General features: G+C 41.1%; 1 long non-coding RNA gene across 1 annotated transcript; it reads left to right on the top strand.

The window, feature by feature from the left end:
• Positions 1-9,008: 9,008 nt before the first annotated feature.
• LOC140248924 (uncharacterized) lies at positions 9,009-14,275 on the top strand. Its single transcript, XR_011902910.1, has 4 exons — positions 9,009-9,146; positions 11,303-11,470; positions 13,635-13,769; positions 14,084-14,275. It is a non-coding gene; the product is annotated as an uncharacterized lncRNA (long non-coding RNA).
• The last annotated feature ends 1,457 nt before the right edge of the window (positions 14,276-15,732 follow it).

The raw sequence follows: 15,732 nt of genomic DNA, 5'->3' as shown, positions 1-15,732 counted from the left end.
CAGTCCATTATAAATGGTGAAAACAACACTTAGTCATTAGAATTTTTCACATTTGATTGGTCTTTTAAAAATATACTGTAGATAATTTCACTGGAGAGTAGCGAGTGTGTGACAGAGGGCAGCAAAGCTCCCTACAGCACCAACTCACAGAGGCTTCTGCTGCGTGCAGCCTTCCTGAGATCTGCAGGAGCTGTCTCAGCATCACTAAGAATCAGATTTTGCTTTGTTGCTACAGGCTAGTAATACACTTGATGGGAGGTCATTAAATCAGAGTGGGGCCCTGGGAGTCAGCTTTCAGCATGAGGCAAGCATCCCTGCACCAGCTGGGCACCAGCATTTCCTCAGCTCCTGAGAGGAGCAACAAAATTTTGGTGAAATGGGGAAAAGGGCAGTCTGACAGCTATGCACATCTTTCTGCAGTCTATCTGCAGGGTGGTCTGGTCCTGTAGTAACACTGTAGGCTCAAAAAAACTATGCCTAAGTTCCTTCCTCAGCACTTATTTTCCTTTGCACCTCTGTGATGTATTGGCAGGATCTTGACCGTGGTCCCATAGGAATCCCGGCTTCTGTCTGGTTTCATGGTCGAAACTGATTTGGTCAAAGTTCAAAGAAATGTTTAAACTCTAGTTCTCATTTTGACTGCCTGCTTAAATCATGGCAGGTTCATCCAGCACTACAATTAACTCTGTAAATTAACAGAGCTAATCTTCCGTGAGGGTAAACTCATTAAAACATCTGTTGCAAAATCTGCCAATGAGGATAAAATGGATGCTATAAATATTTGATAGAAAACATGTAAAAACATTCACTTACGCTTCTGCATGCAATTCAAGTTAATTTCAGTAGTACCTTAAGGATTTGGAGGCTGGATAAGGCCACTGGCACTGTTTTTATTGGGAGCTGTTCCCCAGAAACCATTTTCAGACTCAGTTTTCTGGATCAGCAAATGCATGGCAATGAACAAATACACAGTAACACAATACATGCAGCCCCGCATGAATCATTTTTCACAGCAAGAAAGCACTAAGGTTTGAGGAGATTATATATACCAGAGAGAAAGGGCATTTCTATAAATAATTAGGAATAGGAAATCTGAAATCCATATTGAAAAATGTGTCTGTTTGTGTGATGTAATCAGTGTTTACTTCTAACAAAGATTTTCAGAGACAGACTTCAAAAGCAATGTACATGTTCCGTTCTCCTTCATCCATGTGAAAAAGTCTGGGACTCTTTAGGTGGTGGGTTGGAGCAGAAGCCAGTTGTAATTATGTAAATAGTCATCACAAAGACGCGGTGCCAAGTTAGCTTTACACAGAGAACCCTGAGACAAAAATAGCCAGGAAAACTGTAATTTCCCAGCAGCAGCTAATGCCTTCTCTAATTCTCATTAATGGCACCACAGAGCTGGGATTCACATACTGGGAAGCTCTGCATGTGGACACATGAGTTCCTTGGTTTTTGCTGCAGTGCTGACCAAATGCAGTGGGTGAGGGTTGTTCCTCAATGGGATGGGGGCTCTGGAGGAGGATCAAGGATGGAGGCAGGGAGATTCCCAGCCCTGGGATAGAGTCCCCACCTTGGGCACATCCTGCCTGGGTATTGGGATGCAGCATCCCTTCCTCTCTGTATGGCAAAATTGTGAGCAAGGCACTCTGGTCTAGATCAAGCCTGCAAGCTGCATGGAACAAACATGGCCATGCCAGCTCTGGGCTCAGAATGCTGGTGACATAGAAAGCAGTGAACTGTAAGGACAAGCCCACCCATGCTAGCAGAGAATGTCTGTAAATCCACTGAGCAGATGACACCTTTGTGGTACATGTTTGCATGATGTTCAGGGCCAGATACTCAGCTGGTTTAAATAAATATAACTAACTGACTTGGCATTTGCACCCTGATTTATAGCAAATGAAGCTACAGTCCATTATCAGCAAGTAACCACCATCTGAGAGTGTAATTTCAGACAGAGGAAAGCCCAAGTGATTTCTGTGACAATTAGAGCTTCCTTAGAGAAACAGTGTCTGCATGAAGCCTAGTTTCCCTCTCACATCATGCACCCATTGCCCTGCCGCAATTGACTTCTACCACCCCGGGCACTTTTCCTCTCATCTCCAAGTTTACCTTCACATTTCCCCTATTGCTCACTCCAGGGGTGGCATGGTTGTGACTGCAGTGCTGCACAGTCTATCTCAGATGCTTCCCACCACTCTAGAGATCCTGTCCAAGGTCTGAAAGCATCATGTAGAAGTGTTCCTCAGGTTATATCACTTTAAATTTGGTATGAGATGAAGTTACAGGCACAGGAGCACCATATACAGTATCTGGGAACTGAGGAAATTTGTAGAGCTTGTGCTTGTTGGTACTTAGATGTCTATAAAAGGTTCTTACTGTTTGGGCTAGAAAGTGGAAGGCTCCCAGTTCAGAGCTTGAGGCTCACATTTGTTTTCCTCATGCTGTTTTCAATATTGCTAACTATTACTGCATTTACTGAACTATCTATCTCTCTTTATACTCATTTGCCCCTTCTAGGGGGCAATGCTCGCACACTCCAGCAGCTTATCAATCAGGACATCAAAGAAGAAAAAGATAAGGAGTTTCACAAGTACGTTATATGCATTTATACTAATTAAAAATAGCTTAATCACTTATCTTTGCTGTTACAACATTTATCTTTAGATAAGACTCTACTGAGTGATTCAAGCTATTTTCCTCAATGAATATGATGAGCTCCATGTTAACCTGTAAAAGATGGGAAAGCAGATTGTGCTACTTCATTTGCCACTGCAGGGGCAACATGCTCCACCTGGGACCACTCATCTCTTTACCACTCTCAGCTTCAGGACAGCAATGTTGTAAACCACGATTTCTGTTTCAGCTACATTAGCTGGCAAGAACTTGGGGTTCATCCAGGAAGAAGCTGTACCTTAAGGACTGGAAAGCACAGACACCAGGAAAAGGTACTGTGGTTGCTGGTAGCAGGCTTAGAGCATCTGCTGTAGCTGTGGAGGCTGTGCTGCCTTTTGGGAACAGGGCATTTTTGGTACGCTTTATTCCTTATACTTCACTCTTTCTTTGAACTAGGTTGACTCCTTTCTTCTGGCTATTCACCTTGATTTCCTACCCTTCATTAGGCTTTCTCTCTTATTTAGATGTTGCTTTTCTAAGTGAGCCCTAGAGCAAAAACTTAAAAAAGAGGAAACAAAACAAACCAAAAAGCCAACTACCTGATACTTGAGCGTCATAACTCTTGTTCTATTTCTAGACTACTTTGTTGTTATTATGCTTGTCCTCTGCTGTCTCAGGTATTTAAAGCTTAACAGTTCCTTATGGATAAGGGCTGAGTTGTTTGTGTGTTGCCAGAACAGTAGCTTGTCTTCAGGCATAGTTTTAATATGTATAAGCAATTATGATGTTATTTTGTTTACTCTATAATTCATTACTGTTATCCCTTGCATCCCAAATAACTACTTGACCTCTAGATAATGAAGTAAACAACATATGAAGTTGTTTCCTCTCATTATGCTTATAAAACATCAAAAGTATGGAATCATTCAAATTATCCTAATCTTGAATTTCCATGAACGAGGCTTATATCAAGCTTAAGTGAGGAGGAAATCTCTAATTTCATCATTATGAATTAATCAAATAAGGAAAAAAACATAGAAGGAAATTGTCTTGTAAGCGTTTACTACTTCTGGAAACATGCAATTAAGGTCTGCTGCTAAGTGATGTATTGTGTCCTATTACATTGGGGTGTAGGGGAGCAAATTTCTCTTGGGAAACAATAGTACCTACTAGAGAGCAGACTTTATATTAATCTTAGCGCCCCTGTCCTTAGTGGCTGTTATAAAAATAAGGATTAAAATTCTGAAAAGCCTGATGTTTTTCAACAAAACAGCATTTATCTATTTAAAATATCTCTCATCACATATTCCAATGAAAGATTAGAGAAAAACTGAAGTGTGGGGATTTTTTTTGTTTGTTCTCTTTAATGCCAAAGTGTACCCAGAGATCATAATTTTGCTGAGTATTTCACTTTCTATCTTATCAAATAATAAGGGCTTGCTCATTTGATAATAAAATTCAAAGTCAGCATCTTTGGAAGGATTTGCTTTCAGGGAACTATAGTGCTTTGTCATTTGCTAGACTCCTAAGGTGCCTATGTTATGACTTGGAGGTAGTGCTGACAGGAGTAGGGGAACAGACCTTCTGGGATAGATTCAGTTCCCTTTTCTCTTCACATATGAAATGCTAGAGCTATGCAGTGGGTGGGAATGTGAGGCTGCTACATCTCTAATAAATGACAACTGTGTCTTATAAGAACTTTTGGATGTGTGCGTAGGATGAGAGTTTGTCATGGACTTCTACAATCTGTGATAAGAGTCCTCTTCACAGAACACCTGTTGACTTTGGATACAAGCTGCTACTGGTCATCCTGATATAATTCAATGCGAACTTTCCTTTTGTCATCTGATTTATTTATTATTTTTTATTAATATGATCAGTTTTTTTGTAACAATACTTACGAACAAATAAATTCTGTTCTTGCTGCTTGTTTTCTGAACTTCTGATTCACTTCAACCATAACAATCCCTGTGTTAGCAGCAGGAGTCACTGACACTGAACAAGTACAGGAATCCCTAGGAGCAAAACAATGCCTTCCCAGACTGCTGAGATGGAACAGGCTGGGAGTGAGGAAAACTTGCATTGGTGTGAGAAAAGAATGGCTCAGGCTGAAGTAGCATTTACTCATAGTTGTTTTTTGGTGTCTTCTCCCCTGAAATCAGGAAAAAAAAATATGCTTTAAAAAAAGAAAAAGAAAAAAATAAAGCACAGTATGGCTTTGGAAGCTCTTGGTGGCAGTGAAGTGTCACAAATACCTTGGTGTAGAAATTGCCATTGGATTCTGCAGGACAAATTCAGAGCATGGGGACACAGGACTTGAATCATCTCATGTTGCTAAAGACTCCAGCTGTCATTCCTATGTGTTATTTACAGCTCCTGCCTTCAAATATCATCCTGGGGATTTGTCTGTGGATTGTTTGTGCCTGCTGAGTTTGTTTGGATACAGTGTTCAATAACTAAAGTAACTGAAAGAAAAGTATGCTATAGTGAAATCTCTTCAACTTCACCATCTCTGTAGCCTTCCTTTGGATGTTCTCTAACAGTTTTATGCTCTCTTTGTACTGTGGTGCTCCAAACTACACACAGTGCTCAAGGTGGGGCCACCATGAAGGTGTTTATCTGTGTGCATCTCCAACAGCCCCCTGAGGGCAAGGAGGAAACATGGAGGGACCCTGGCCAGCTGAGAGTTACCTGCTCTGCATCCTGGCTGCAGCTTGGTGAATATTCTTTTTTTTTTTTTTTTTTTTTTTTTTTTTTCATGTCCTGATCACTGCTGATATCAATTAAAAGTAAACAGCTGCTTGGTGTCTGGTGTAATGCTGACTGCAAGAGTTTGCAGGGAACAGAATGGAATGAAGCTGAGGTTTCATGCAGGGACTACAGAAAGGAATGGATCTCTTATAAAGATAGATGAATCCAAAAGAAAATGTGTTAATAGAAAGCTTGTATTATGTTATTTTCAAGAAACGTGGTGTTTTCAGCACGCTGCAATAAATGCTTCTAATTCTTTTCTTCCCTCTTCAAGAAGGAAGCTTCCCATTGTTGATGAACAAGTTCAGTCAGTTGTGATTTATGTTTTGCACATATCATCTGGCAGATTTTGCTCAAATGCAATTATTATATAAATCATCCTGACCCAAAACAATCTGTTGCTTCCAGCAAATATTATTGTGTTGGTTTTCCTTTTTTCATTATTTTTTTCTCCCTCTCCTCTTTCTATAGTTGCTTTAGATGTTTCTATGCTTGTTTTACATGTAACCTGTAGCTAAGGAGTTGCAGGGTGCCTGACCCCCAGCCAGTGGTGGTGTAGCTGGCACTGATTCTGCATAAGCAAAACAATAGCAGTGTTGATGAATGTGCCTTATCTTTAACTTGCTTGGAGGCTGGCATGTGGCGCTAAATAATTATGGGCTCAGCCATGATTGTGAAGTGGAAAAGCAAATTATTTTGTAGATACCGCAGCAGCGATCAATGAAACTATGTTATCTAAATCCAAGCCCACAACCTGGATCTCAGTGCCTTTGTGGGTATGTCTAAGTAGTTTCTGGACTCATTTGGACTTATTCATATGTTATTCTCTGAGTAATTTCTGCTACTCTTGCATAAGAGACTACTAGCTGCACCAGCAGGTGCAGCCTGTATTTGGGTATGCTGCTGCTTCTATGTATGTCACATAGGATAGTAGAAATCTTATATGTTAGAGTAGGTATCAGTGGTAGGATTTAAATCCAGGTAACTTTCTACTGGCAGGATCACAGTTCATCTGTCTTATTTCTCTTTAATTTTGCCACCTCCTATCTGGAGGAAAAGCAGCACCTTGTCTTTCCATGCCCTGATGAACATTTAACTAAATGTTGCAGATGTGCTTTAAGACGTGCTTGTGCTCCAGACATGGCTTGTCCTCCTGGGACAGCTGAAGTGCATGTTTCTTGCACTCACTCTTGAGCAGCAAAGCACAGACAAGTCCTGAGATCTCACGGGACAGCCTGGAAGAAATGCCGTCAGAAGGTGCTCAGGGCACTGACTTTATCTGGCCACTGTTATATGGTAGTGTTCTAAAAAAAACAGGCTGTGCTTTTCCAGGGAAAAACATTGCTGAAAGGAAAGTTGTGTGGCAGTCAAGGTCTGGTCATCCTGTATGACTTTTGTGTTCAGCAGAAAGCACAGCTTGATCTTCCCTGGTACAAGTTCCTCTTGGGAGAGTGCTTGCAGGAGTGAATACTGTAAGGCAGCACTCAGCTGGTACAACTGCAGGAATGACAAAGATAAAAAATCTGTGCTCTACTTCCTCCTTGCTTTTAGTGCCCATCAGGGGGTGTTTACAGGAGCTGTCTGAGCCTATGATTTATTGGAATTAGGCAGGCAGCATCAGGGTCAGCAGGGATGAACGGGCTCTGATACACAGCTCCTGCAGCAGTGGGAGCAGCTGCCTGCCTTCCAGGCGAGATGCTGTCCTGACTGTCAGCGTGGCACCCTTAACAAGTCTGGATGGAAGAAAACCAGGGGAAGAGGACAGTGCTTGACTGGCTGGGAGCATCAAGGTCTTTGCTCATTTGTGATCTCAGAGCAAACGCCCTAGGAGCCAAGTGTGGGAAGTCTTGAGTGTGAGGTTGCCCAGAGTGCAGCTTTCATTCAACAGGGAAAGAGTTCATTCTCTGGTGACTTCATGGCTAAAGTGTGAAGCAAAAGTTTGGTTCTTGCAGGTCATTAGACAAGAAGATTTTTTCGAAGTCATATTTAGCCCTCAGAAAAAGAAATAAAAAAAAACCCCACAAACAACAACAAAAAACCCAGTTAAATGCTATACAATTAAGAAAATGATGCAATTTGGCTGAATATTTGTTGCTTCTATGGTCTTACTGGGACTAGAATCAGCATGGCTGAGCTATGCTGATGGATACTTGCGCAGGATTTTCTTTTCATAACAGGGTGTGTTGACCATTTTTCTTTTGTTTTTTGTTTGTTTTTTTTTTTTAATTTTATTTTATTTTTGGCTGGATTATTGTGTTGCAGATTGTCAGTAAGTAATTGTTGGATCTGTACATCGGATTTGACAGTTAGTTAATGTATGGAAAATTGGTAATCACAGCCTGAACCTCTGATTAATCAGTTGAAGCAAGTGTCGGGTCAGCTGTGGGAGCACAGGTGAGAGTAATTTAGCTGTGCTCCCGGAAGGGGTGGAGCTTGACTCCACCTCCTCTAGACCTCATTTAAGGGCTGACCACCACTAAGGCAGCATCTCTTGGAGATTGCTCCCTGTTGGAGAATGCCTCAGCATTTCCCAGCAAAGACATCCTTATCGGTGAGTTTTTCCTCATAAATAACCTTTTGAATATCTGTTACCATCTCTGTATCATTCCACCTTACAGTTAAGGATAACCAGGCATGACAGAAGCAATATTTAAGCCATACAACTGTGCTCTAATCAGAGAGAAGAGCGTTTCTAATCTGCCTCTCCTTTGACTTTCTTCTTCCTCAGTAGCTCTTGTAGTTATTGCTTTCCCATAGTATATTGTTAGAAGTGGGAGCTGTGGTAGTGTAGCTAAGGAGAGGAAGTTGAGAAGGAAGCTACAAGATGAAATGTGGATTTGAGTATGACCAATAAAGTAGAATTAAATAGTGGGAGCAAAAATTGATATCACTGTTTGTGCTGAGTAGCATCTTCTTCCTCTGTTAGCCTCATCAGGAAGAAAGAGACTCAAGTTCAACTTGATAGTAGAAATGAATCTATCAGGAATCTGGCTCAGGATTAAAAGCAGAATTAAGTTCTAGTGGAGCATAAACAGGTTAAGTGTTTTCCATTTGCTTAAATTCATTCCTAAACAAAAGGAGGTAAGTATTTAATGCACTTGTGAGGCCAAGCAGTGCAGTGTGAATGAAGGAAAGATGATTTAGGTGAAACAATGAATTTTCAAATGGAAGGGTTGGAATCAGATTTCAAGGGAAGTTAAATAAATAACATGTAATTAATTCTTGCAGTTTTACCTACTGCTTTGTGACAAGGCTGTCACTAGCTTCGTCAGAAGCTGTTAGTAAAATAGGATTGGAAAATAATTTTAGGCAGCAATAATCTTGGTATATTGAAAGACTGTCTTTTCTGAGATGGATATTTCTGATCACGTGTACCTGAGCTGTACATAGGATTTTAAAAAATGAAAACCCTTTAGATGCTCCATATTGACTTTTATCATAGACTGATGCTTTCACTCCAGCTAGCAATGTATTACCCCAATGACACAGTAAAATGTATTCACTTCTGTATGACTGCCCTCCAGGGCACTGTGTGTAATTATAACAGTGACCGCAAAAGCATCTGATTATGTGTTTTTTGGTGATTCATTCATATTTTACATATTTTTTTTTTCTTCCTTGCATTTCAAAACATTTATTTTTCCTGCTAATGCACCTGAGATTGATGTAGGCAGTTGTGCTTCCTGGTGGGAGAATAAATTATACTTTCTGGTTCAAAAGAGCAGAAATAAACCAAGGGAATCTTTCCTTTCTACTTAAAATGGACCTTCCAGGTAGGATACTAGGAGTGAATACCAAACAAAACTCCGGCTTTAACTTTTGCCTCTTATGTTATATTCCTTGGATTTATCTATGGTAAAATCTTTGATGCAGTGGTGACTGGGATTATACTTGGACAGTGCACTGTCATTTGGGCATACTCAGCAGTTTTAAGACGTTGCTTTCAGTTATTCACCATTTTTCAATTGTTCAAAGATCTTCCCACTTGACCTGTTTTCACTGACTTTAGCTGTCTTGAGGAATAGCAGAATTATGTTAGATGAAGGCAAAGGTAACTCAATGTTCTTGGTTTTGGTTTGTTGTTTGTTTCCCTCTCCCCATCTTTGTGTGAAGGAGCTCATAATTCCTTTAAATGGTTTCTGAGTAAGTTAGGCAAAAAATGGGCTTCAAAAGGGAATGAAGATTTTCACTTGGATTAGTTAAATATCTGAAGGAAAAAAAAACTGCTTGCATATCCTTGTATATGTCCTCATTTGTGATGAATGCTCAGAATATTGTGTCTGCTGGTGGTGAACAGCCACTGTTCTTCCCCTTCAGTGCCTGTATGCTGATCAAAATTGTATGTGACCATCTGCATCTTCAGGGTGCAGGGAGAGTTCGGTGGCTGAAGACTACAGAGCACAGTATTTGGTTTATTTATTGTACCCCTGTTCCCCTGCTTTGTTCAGCTGATGCCTAGCTGCAATTAAGGTGTCAGAATCCAGGGGGTTGCAGAAGGGAGTGCTTTATTACATTAAGGAGCAGAGTTGAGTGCAATAAGCAATGGGATACAGAGAGCACGAAGATAAAGGACCAGGAGTTGGAAGAGGGTGAGGAAGGCAAGGAAATAGATGTTTGAGTTTTTTAACATAAGAACTTGAGAGGAAATAGATGCACCACCACTCCTTTCTTTACAGAAAGTCAGTAGGTACACATCAAGGTATGAGATCTGAATTTGAAGGAAGACATAATTCCTAGGGAATTCTAGAAGGCTCTCCATCAGCTAATACTGATTGTCAGGTGAAGCAAACTTTGGTCACAACAACTCCAGGCAACCCTACAGGCTTGGGGAGGTGTGGCTGTAAAGTTGCCTGATGGAATGGGACCTTGGTCTGCTGATGGACAGTTGGCTGAATATGAGCCAGCAGTGTGCCCAGGTGGCCAAGAAGGCCAATGGCATCCTGGCTTGTATCAGGAATGGTGCGGTGAGCAGAACTAGGGAAGTCATCCTGCCCCTGTACTTGGCATTGGTGAGGCCTCACCTTGAGTACTGTGTTCAGTTTTGGGCACCTCAGTACAAAAAAGACATGGAGGTACTGGAGCAGGTCCAGAGATGGGCAGCGAGGCTTTTGGAGGGTTTGGAAAAATCAACCCTATGAGGAGAGGCTAAGGGAGCTGGGACTGTTTAGTCTGGGGAAAAGGAGGCTGAGGGGGGACCTTATTGTTCTTTTCCAGTATCTGAAAGGTTCTTCTTCTGCTGGTGACAGGACAAGGGGAAATGGCCCCAAGTTGCACCAAGGTAAGTTTAGGTTGTACCTTAGGAAACAATTCTTTACTGAAAGGGTAGGAATAGGCTCCCCATGGAGGTGGTTGAGTCACCGTCCCTGGATGTGTTTAAGAGCTGTTTGGATGTGGTGCTCAGAGATATGATTTAGCAGAGAGTTGTTAGAGTTAGGGTACTGTGGTTAGGCTGCAGGTGGTTAACTGTGGTTAGACTTGATGATCTTTAAGGTCTTTTCCAACCTGAGTAATTCTATGATTCAGAAATAGGTGCTTGAAAGTGGTATGGACTGACTTCATGTGCTAAATAAGAATGTGTACCAGCACAGATCTTGAATGTGTGATTAGAGAATACCTTGGTCATATCAACACCTACTGATGACTCCTTCATTTAAACCTAGATATTTGTGAAGGCAGACCCCATTTTCTAGATACATACTCTAGATACGTAGAGTTGTTAGGATGACTTAATGTAACTTAGCTTGGTGGAAAATACCTGATATTTGATATATCTTGCCTTGTTAATGCAAATCAGTTCAGGGAAAAAAAAAAAACCAAACAACTGCATATCTCGAGTCTCAATTATTCTTTCCTATATTTTGACTGGAATAACTTGTACAAATGGTCTCCAATTCACTTGCTTTAATTTTATTTCTTTTTCCATGGGCAGGTGTCAGCTTTCACAAGATATCACTAAACAGAAGTCTCGATCCAAAGTATATCAGTATCTAAAGATGCTGTAGTTAGAGCTGATGATTCTAACTGAGGCATTACTCCCAGGACTTTCAGCACCTCTGTTTAACAGATAAATATTCAGCAAACTGCAAAATGTTGACAGGTATCTGGCTGAATGTTCTTGGTCAACAAGAGAAAAATGAGTACTTTTTCACCCATCTAGAGGGAGCGAATGATCAGTTGTGCAGTGCTGAACTGTTGCACCACTGCAGCCCCTGCCCAAAGCAGCAGCAGGGAGATGTGGCTGTACTAGCTACTTTCAGCTCCCTTCTGGCTTGACAAGGGCAGCTTCTGAACTCCAGGGTCAGCAGCAGGATGTCAAATTCACAGTCTGTTCTAGTCTTTGACCTCATCATTCCAGCATACTGAGTGCTTGGGAAGCTGTGGGGTTGTGTTAAGGCTTACAGTGAATAAGGTGTCAAAGGCCTTGTGACTGCAGGGAATTAAAAAGCAGAATCAAAACTACTGACCTGGTCGAGACCACTTGAGGAGCCAGGCTGTAGCCATTTAAAAAACACTACAGAAGTAATGAATGGCCCCAGATCCATATCTAGCAAGTGGGACAACTATCAGTAGGAGCCTTCTGATAATGGAATAAAGGTGTACCAAATAGCACCATCCTGTGTCTTGAGACACTAGCATTGCATCACTGGTTAAAGCAGTAGAAGAAATTAAACTGAAACTTTATATTCTAGACCAGCTTCTGAAGTTTAAGAAGGAACTGAATGAACACTTAAGTTTTGTTATTTTTTTTATTGGCTCCTAATTTGACTTGTGCCAAACTTTCATTAACAGTTGTTATTAAACAGAAATGTATAGATATTCTGCCTAGCTCACAGCTATAATGTGTGAAATGCTAGAGGCTCTATTCTTTTTTTCTGTTACTATCAGTAAAAATGGATTTTCAGCTGTCTATCTCCTGAGTATCATTTACCTGAAAATTGAAATTATACTGAAGGAGGATAACTGTGATCAAAACTTTTGCATATTTTCCATGCAAGGGCCAAACAAAATTGCAGGAATGAGCATAGGTATCATACAAACTCATGGGCCCTTGTTTGTTCAGCCTGCCTTACTGCTGTGCAGCTAGCAGCACAGCCCATGAACATTTGCCATGTGGATTTTATTCTTTTTCTTCCCCATGCCTTTCCTCTCCTAATGTGAATGCTTGTAGTAGTGTTCACCTTGTGGGCATTCATGGTGCATGTTGCTTTTTAAGAGAAAGCAGGTAGTGTTTTGCTTCTGTAGGGCTGTGGTACGTGCACCTGGATTTGGAGACAAAATGCCTGAGATGGCTTGAGTCTGGATTTTTGATGTTTGGGGAGGTAAGCTTGGTAAACAGAAGGTTTAAAAAAAAATAAAAAATGGTGGAAGAGATGTGTTGAAGCCGTATTGTGGAGTGTATTGTGGAGAGCTGGGCAGTCCCTGGAGTCTGGAAGTTGAGGTTTACCAATGCCTGGCTAAGTTGCCTTGAGTGGGAGAGCAGGAGCTCCCCAGATGAGGAGGTCTGTTTAGTGTGACAGTGTCCTCCTTCCCCTCCCCATATATAAGTAATCCTTACCAAGAGGATTCCTTGTGTGGGGCTCTTGATGGGCACCATGTCTCAAGAGCTCTTGTACTGAGTTACTCAGTGTGACAGAGGATACAAGGTCACTTGCACCAAACTTCATCTTGCTATGGAGAAACTACAGGACCTTAAACAGGCCTGAATGTTGAGACACTAAGATGGTCTAGGGTTAGAGGTGGCTAAATCATAAATAACTTCCAAAATTTCTTAGAACTGGTGCAAAATAATTGGTTTCTGTTTAAAAGAGAACACATTCTGTTACTATTGGCACATAACTATTTTGCTGTATATAGTCAGGCCTTGTTGAGATGAAGAGTGTCAGTTGTACCATTTGATAACTTCTGCCCTTGCTTCTGGATGTGCTTGGTGGGTACAGCTTGAAAATAAAGTAAAACAGAGCCCTGTGGTGATTGCTGCCTGTGAGTGAGAACAGAAAACCTGAAACTGACAATGGGCCTTCTGAAAAACAGTAAGAAAATATTTAAAGATAAAAATATCTGTAGGCCCCCAATAGATTCAGGGGAACAGGTGCTTTGCAACATGTTCATCTTTCACACATTTTTCTGAGGGTCTTGAATAGATGTTCAGTGTTTTCAAGAGCACTGTGAGGCAGTTAAGTAGTCAGAGGCTTTTTCTAAAGCAATGTATGAGAGCTCCTTCTAAACTAATACTTTCTATGTTGTTATGTTTGCCCACAAAGTCAGAGTTGAATGCTGGTGATCTGGCAGTAGAAATTGAACCTTCCCACTGATGTTCTATTACGTTTCATTGCCATGTGACAGATGGCAGGGAGGCGGTCTGACAGAATGATGTCTGATGTGGAAGTGCATATGAGGTAAACGGGGAAGGAGGGGTTTGAATTTCTCCACGTGGGGGGGAAAAAAAATTGCACTTGCTGACATTCATTGATTTGTTCTGAACGTTTCTGGAGACCAAACAGTGTCTGTGAGCACAGTGAAGCAATGGGTGGTGTGTTTCAGCAGTGGTGACAGTGGGTCGCTTCTACTGGTGCAGGTTTTCACATGCTTGGCTTACAGTTCTTGTTCATGGCTGGTGAAAAAGCATAGCTAATGGTGGTGACTATATGGAAAAATAGAGCGCATTCTCAGGTACACTGTCAAACTCTTATGCTCTTTGTATTGTTTGTAGTTTCCATGGAAATACACAGGAGGCATTACTTTATGGTGATCTGCGTAAATGCATGCTATGGGAAGGCTCATGTGAAAGAAGATATTGAAGATATTCTTGGAAGACTGTTTGATATGACATTATCCTAATTTGTTCTTGATTCTAGTCACTCTCAAAAGGCCTTAATGTCATATGTTAAATGCAAATAAAGCAGCAGAACAGGGGAATGACTCATAAGAATAGCACACTGTGTTTTCCCTCTACTGCTTTGCTTCTGATGTGACAGAAAGCTGCAGTAAAGAGCAAACTTGCAACTTGTATAGGTTTTCCAGGGTTACAAGTCAGCTCACCTGACTGCTTCTGCGCTTCAAGCTATTCACATTCCCCTGAATAATCTAATCTGTGCCCAGTGACTTGCATTAGTCCAAGACAATTCAGTCTCTGCTGCAGGGAGGGCACAATTATGGCTGCTGCTATGGTGTAGGATTCCTGAAACAGCAGGAAACCTGGGACATGCAGATTGTGTGAAGAGGGGAATTATGCTGGAGTCTGCCAGTAAATGATAGTAGAAAATCTCCTCTGCTCAGAGGCTGTAGCATCTGGAGAAAACACTGTTCTCCTAAGCATGGTGTTTGGCTTGGTCTTCGGTTGGGCATCTATGAAAGAGGTTTCTTGTAGCTTTTCAAAGCTCTGGCCTACCAGATCCACCCTTCAGCCAGCTGGTTGTCTCAGTAGACAAGAGTGACAGGATGAGAAAATGACATGAAAGCTCTAGAACATATCCATCCAGTTACCAAGCGTATCTGTTCCCTGCATGGGTATGCCTGAAGCAGGGGTAGATTTATCTATGGGGTTGCACAGGCTCAAGTTAGCTCCTGTCTAGCAGCATGTTTCAAAGCTCAGGAGATGGTAATGACTCTTCTCTGGGGTCTGAAATTTTCCCCTACAATACTAGTGAATAAGGGAAAATATAAGGATATCTATATACTCACTAATTGGAAGGTCAGAAGAGACTACTCTGGTCATCTAATCAATGACTTTATTTTTTTTCCTCCTCTCTGGATTGAGGACACTTCAGATGTCTAATCTTTAAAGGCTCCAGTCTATGCTGAACCTACCACTTACTGGATAAGCTCATTCCAAATCTGTTTATTCTCACAGCTAGTAAAATGCATCTTATTTCAAGGTTGGATCTGTATAGCTGTTTCTTGCTTCTGAATTGTTTTCATTACTTCTTCCTTTCTTTTTAATCTTTAGAATCCAGTATTGTATGTTAGAATAACATTTGAAAACAAAATATTGGAAGGAAGGGAATACAATTAGTAAATCTGTTCTCAATGAGTGTATCCAGAACTTTTAGAATAACTAATATTCATTGTTTTCTTATGGCATTCTTTTGTTGCTTCCAGTTGTCCTTTTCACGTGTCTATCTGCAGTGTTTTATTAGTTCTTGAGCAGGGGTTCCAACTCTTTGTCTTTCACAGCCCACATGAGTACTAGTCCTTAGATGATGCATAAAAGTAGCCATACCAGAAGCCCATCTAGCCCAAAAGCTTCTTCCCAGAAGTGTCCAAAACAGATGTTTGTAGACAGTGATTTAAAGTAAAACAAACTTTATCTCCAGATCATCAGTTCATGTCTGTGTAGATATGAAAACAAGCAAATAGAAT

This window comes from Excalfactoria chinensis, chromosome 2 (assembly GCF_039878825.1).
Source record: "Excalfactoria chinensis isolate bCotChi1 chromosome 2, bCotChi1.hap2, whole genome shotgun sequence".
NCBI classification, from domain to species: domain Eukaryota; kingdom Metazoa; phylum Chordata; class Aves; order Galliformes; family Phasianidae; genus Excalfactoria; species Excalfactoria chinensis.
The sequence above is the reverse complement of the archived record's forward strand: the minus strand, read 5'-3'. Positions and strand labels throughout refer to the sequence as shown.